At 40.8% G+C, this 6,131-nt stretch overlaps 1 long non-coding RNA gene across 1 annotated transcript in view; it reads left to right on the top strand.

The window, feature by feature from the left end:
* Positions 1–4,456: 4,456 nt before the first annotated feature.
* The window catches only part of LOC143418897 (uncharacterized), a 33,362-nt gene continuing 31,687 nt past the window's right edge, over positions 4,457–6,131 (top strand). The window contains exons 1-2 of the long non-coding RNA XR_013098821.1: positions 4,457–4,519; positions 5,373–5,546. This is a non-coding gene — a long non-coding RNA (uncharacterized LOC143418897). The remainder of the gene's footprint in view (positions 4,520–5,372; positions 5,547–6,131) is intronic.

Raw genomic sequence — 6,131 nt, 5'->3', positions numbered from 1 at the left:
TAATAAATATTTTACACATACAGAATAACAACAATGTTACTACTTGCGTTGGACAGTTTTTTTCAGCTATCTTCATGATGGTCAAGCAAGTGTGACATTTTCAGGACCAAAAAAGAGGCGGTGGCATCTATCAGTTACGAGGAGTGGCCATATGGGCAGAAGAAAACCCCATGCATCATCAAAACACCTGCAAAAGGATCATTCCTTTCTCTTTTACACACAAAGCTAGCAGCAAAAGAAGCCCAAACCAATTCTGAGAGTAATTCTGACTCCGGCCAACACAATGAAGTTGGATTTTTAGCAGTTCTTCCTGCATTCATTTCTACAGTGCAAATGTCGGCTCATTTTTCTGTGACGTGCTTTCCTCTGTGTGGCCACGTCAGGTGAATATGCATTGATGCTGAGTTGTTAATCAGGGTCACTTGCAAACCAGTGTCAGGAAGTTTGATTTTGATGGCCACTCCATGCACAAATGAATAATGGCATGTTTGGCCACTTGTGCCTGAAAATATGGAAAATAACCTTATTGTGAGGGTAATGAGCACGGCATTGCAACATCACAGTATTGTTGTAACATATTGAGTCTAGTTTGCACCTGCATCTGGCTCTTTTGCATCGAGAACAAGGGGGTCCTCCGAGACTTCAGTAAATGCTGTTTACACAGTGGCTGAACACAGCTCAGCTAACACTTAAACTGCGGTGATATCTGAGAGCTTACACGCTTTACTATACTTGGGAGAGCAGAGTCAGGCATGTTGCTGCCAGTGTCTGTATGGGCACATTTTGCCCAAGGATGAAACACTGCAGTCTCTAACATAGATTTCTAGAAAAATGAAAGGTTTGATTGAGACATATGAAACATTGCATGAATGAAGAACAATCATGACAAAATGTAGAATCCACTAGTACAGATTAACTCCTAAGATAGTGAATTCTCAGTAAACATAAAATGTTTCAGTGTTAGAAAGTGACAAAACCAGTACTGTGGTAGATTTTATGATTCTGATGTAATCCCTTTACTTTTTCACCCTGTATCTAATCCCTTCTTCTAGTCCTCTGCCCCAAAGCTCCCCTCCCTGAGCTCATCACAGCTTGTCACATCATTTTGGGGTCACTTCATTCAGAGGCCTGCAGCAGGAGACCTCTGCAGGTTCTAAAAACAGATGTGACAGGCCTATTAAAATGAGTGATCTCCGCTGCCCTGCTCCTCTCTGCTGCAGCCAGAACGGGTACTAAGCTGTCTTCCCCAGGGTACAGACAAGGGAAGCAGCTCGCAAAGGCCTGGAAGATAAGGTGACAGTCGCACATAGCTGGCATTGTGGCAGCTCCCAGAATTATCTCCTGATGAGGTTTTTAATTTTGAGAGCAGTGGAACTTGAGCTATCATGCCTAAAGGCGGTGAGGCACAGAGTCCAAGATAAACATAGTGCAACAATATGCAAATACAAACATGTCTGAGCTATGGAAAAGGTATATTATAAAGAGTCTGTATATCAAAAAAACTTGTGCGATGCTATTCGGTTTTTCTGCTAATGTACTGGGATAGTAATAAAACACTGCAGACTCTGGAGCTGTACCAGCTCACTTCACGACTATGTGAAATGACAATAATATGCTTCGGTATCTACTGGTGTAGGTTGGACGTGTTTGGCATACTGGCATTTTTAGCAGAAAACAATGTTTAAAAATTAAACTTGTTCCACTCAAATGTTTCCCATAGAATTATTAACTAAAATTTAGAGCTGGCTTGGACTCTAAAATGAAGTAAAACATTTACATTTTAAATTAAGTGCATGACAGGGAAAAAATGGTTTATTAATTATTAATAAGTAAGTTAGACTGTCAACCTGTCTCATGGCGCTTTAACACCAAGGAAAGGTTTGGTAAGTTACTCTTACGTAAGATCTCAGCATGCCAAAAGAGACAAATCTGCATCTGCACGAGCTGAAAAACATGACAACTTTGGCAGAAAATCCAATTCATGAAAGCCTCTCAACTCCTGATGAAATGAAGGACAAGATAACCAACTTTAAGGTCAACTGGAGCTATTCATGGTTCAATTTTATGTTTTGCATAATAATATAATATAACGTATTTACATTTATATACCACTTTGAGTGCTCAGTAAGAGTAAAGAAAAGGCACTGTAAAATCTTTGTTCCCAGAACTTAAACAAATGATGTAAAATAACTATGCAAAGCTTACTTAAAATAACTAAGTTAGGGTGACTCATTCACTCATGAGAAGTGAGAAAGAAAGCAGTGGCTCTGTAAGAAAGTGATACGTTTTTAAATGTTGCTGTAGCCTGACTGTTGATTCGGGTTGTTGGATATTGGGGACAAACTTTTGTGCATTTCAAATGCAACCATATTTGTGTAACATTAGGTCCAACTGTTTGTTGAGGGTGGGTGAATGGACTTCTACTCCTAACATTGTGCTTATAATGCTGATTTTAAATGCTAAAACACATTTTAACCGTGCTTTGCTCTCTTTTGATCTTGAGCTCATGTGCATCAAAACTTCACTATAACCAGATAAAATCACCGTAAAGGGTGATTTAAATTCCTTTCAGGACCTGCACTGTTGGGGCTTTCCTTTGTCCAACCTCTGTCAAATCTCTTATAAAAACAAATCAAAGTGTTTTCGATCATCCCTCTTCAACACCTTGTTCCATGTTTGAATTGTAAATTTGTTGGCACGAGGTGAAAGTGGGAACGGCTGCTGCAGAATTATCTATTCTGTTGGAAGGCCTGCCAGCATGTATGAGAGGGTCTTCCTCTTAGGACTGCAGCTCTGAGCCACTGTCTCCTGCAATCCAGCCTGATCAATTGCTTGCTCTCAGGAGCCAACTGCCTCACTGATTGTGAGGCAGAGAGAACAAGGTCAAAAAAGGAGCTCTTTTTGTTGCCTCATACTTAGAATAAAAAGAATTAAGTTTACACTTATACACTATGTGCAAAGACTCAACATATAAATTCAGGCTCATTTAGCTTTACAAAGCAATGTGTAATCAAGGTAATCAAAATGCACATGGTTGAGCCATAATCATAGAATCTTAGTTTAAAAAGATCACAACAATCATCATCCATCCATCATCATATGTGGGGGCGGGGCCTCAAATATCCTGAAGTGAAACAAAGCAGGGTGGATCAATAAACCAATTTTGTTATTCTCGCGCTCCATTTCGGGCCAAGAAACGAAATAAAAAAAAACACAGAATGCACATATAATATTCATAAATGCTCCTGCAGATAGATGACCCGTGACGTTTCTCTGCAAAGGGACAAAGAAGAGGAGATGAGAGAGGACAAGTGTACCAAAGACAAGGACTTGTGTCATTGGGCCTGTGGAGGGAGCAAGGGGGGGTGATGGAAGCTGAACTAGCATGAAACTGCCTTCCGTCACGGATTACCAAGGCAGCGCTTTTCATTACCTGCCTTTCATAACAAGATATTTATGGCAACAGGAGGTGCGAGACACACGCAACCCATTTGCCTCAGAGATCCAATGCCCCTGTGTATGTGAGAAGGAGAGAGAGAGTAAATGGTGCGGAAAGAAAGTGAATTGCGTAGGGAAATGGCTGCTGTGATACGCTGTATTATTGTCTATTTCACACTTGTATGACTTTGCTGACTGGCTTGTATGAGGGTGTTTTTAACACAAGTCTGACTGGGTTGAAAAATGTAGGCAAGATCATATGGGGGGGAGGGGGGGGGGAGGGGGGGCTTGAGGCTGGTTTTCATGTCACTTGCAGATGCAGTACAAATATTCGTTACTTTGTAGTTTCAATCTGAGGCGAAGCTTATTACTATAGTGTTAATGAAAGTGTGACAGAAATTTTTCAAGAACTTCTTTGTTTCACATTCTCAATTAGAAATGACCATCCTCTCTATTTAAAGTTACAGTGTGCAAAATCACACCACTAGATGTCAGTAGATTGCAGATTGCTGTCAACAGAGAGCTCAAAAACATGAGATGAGACTCCAAACAGACGTGATCCTTCTACTGTTTATATAAAAAATATTTGTGTACACATAATATTTCAACATATTCGAATGATATCATCAGCCAGCCACCTGTAGCTAGATAGCAAAAGGACTCTGGACTGGATCTGGCCCAACTCCTTTCTGGGTTTGCGGTCAGTTCACCATTTACCTCAGCTGTCAATGCTAGGTAAGAGGCAGCCACATCTTTTTAATATGAAGGACGCTGTGAAACTTTGTAAAAATAGTCTAACATCTAACAATACGTCAGTGAAGCTCACTTTATTCTGATGATAGTGATAATGGAGTGAGTTGTAGAGGATATGCTCAACTTTTCTTTTAGAAAAGCTGCCGTTTTTCCCGTTGTTGGCTGTTAATAAACAGAAATAGCAAAAAACAGATTTCCAAAAGCCAAAGGGAAGTGTTTCTGGGGAGACAATAACCCGACGGACCAGTTGCAGGAACCAAAACATGCTAAGAATTGCACTGGGAGACACTTAAAAGAAGTAGAGGATCTAGGAAAGAAATGATGAGAGGTAAGTGTGTTAGCCTAACTATTAGCCTAAAAATCCATCATCAGTATTATATGAATCATGATAAAAGACACCTAGCATGTTTTGGGTTCCTGCAACTGGTCTGTCGGGTTAATGCCTCCCCAGAAACACTTCCCTTTGGCTTTTGGAAATCAGTTTTTCCTATTTCTGTTTTTGTTTTTTCTATTTCTGTTTAGCTTTTTCCTATTTCCATTGTGCCTTGTGTGCTTTTGCAGCGTTTTTCTTATTGCTGGTGTTTTCTTAAGTTGCAGTCCGTTTGGCCTCTCAGGGCCACCATATATTTTGGTACTGGAAACTTTTTAGTTTTTTAAATTAGATTTTAGATTCATCAGAACTTAAAGTAGAGGAGCATATCCTGTGAATATGTAATACTGTTGTACTTTGAGGCACAGCTGTAAATGCTTTAGTACCCTGATATTTCTATCATTGTGGGTTTACTGTAGGTATCTGAAAGCAGTTGTCCTTTACACACACTGACACACATTAACAGGAGTAACTTGGAAAGACTGTTTCTGGGAGCTATATGAATGTTTTCTTCTAGGTTTCATGCACATTGATATGGATCTGTGGTTATTTATCCAGTCTCTGTCTATATTGCTCAGTGCTTAATGCATAGATTTTAATCCCCCCCAAAATAGACACTCTAAAGGAAAAAATATAATGACACTCATTGCTTCTCTCCCTTCCCTGATTGTGAACAATGTATGACCCGGCTTGTCTGTGTTTATTTTGGAGGTGGTCAATCCTTGTTTACAAGAATGGCAAGAGTCAAAATGCCCAATATCTTCAAGATCAAAACAGCCGTGTCCTCCATTCCCCCTTTCCATTTTCGTAGGCCACCAGTTTGTGCATGTGGGTGTCAGGAGTGTTGTGTGTGCATGGACTTCGAATCAGTGCAAGCCGTGGACGGCCTGGTGCCCTGTGCTCGGAGGCAGCCATCTGTCAGCTGATGCTTGGTCGACACAGCAATCAGAAAGCTCTGCGGCGGGTCCAATCTGTTTCACCACAGGTAGAGCTGTGGGAGGGCGGCCATCAATCCACACACACACATACTCTTTATTCCTTCTCTCCACTTCATCCTTTTGTAACACTGTCTGTCACTCCTCACCTTCTTCTTTTTATACCTTCTGTCCTTTACAACGGTTTTGTCCCTCTTCTATCTTTAGGCAGTTTTTATTCTCTTTGACATTTTGCTTTTAATATTGAATTTCTTTTGAGAAACCTTTCGTAGCCGCCTCTTTCCATTACTGGGTTTTTGTATGTCAGCAGGCTCTAGCACTGCTATTTCAGAGTCATCAGAAAACATTGCCGTATGATAGAAAGCATACCAAATGATATACAGTAATGAATAAAGTTACCGGGGTGGTGACTGCTAATGTAATGAAACCAAATAAACAGCACTGCTGCTGTGATTAACCTACACTGATTCCCTTTCCTGGCAGGGGTATCACACCACTTGTGTCACCATGATGGCAGTGTGCTAAGTGTAGTGGTAACTCCAGCCTGCTAAATGTGCTGTGCTATATCCAAGCCATGCCAGGCACAGCTCTCCCCCCACTAATTCCTCTCCTTTGGCAAAAGGCCAACTGTTAAT

This window comes from Maylandia zebra, linkage group LG1, assembly GCF_041146795.1.
Source record: "Maylandia zebra isolate NMK-2024a linkage group LG1, Mzebra_GT3a, whole genome shotgun sequence".
NCBI lineage: Eukaryota > Metazoa > Chordata > Actinopteri > Cichliformes > Cichlidae > Maylandia > Maylandia zebra.
This window is presented reverse-complemented; position numbering and strand designations above follow the sequence as displayed.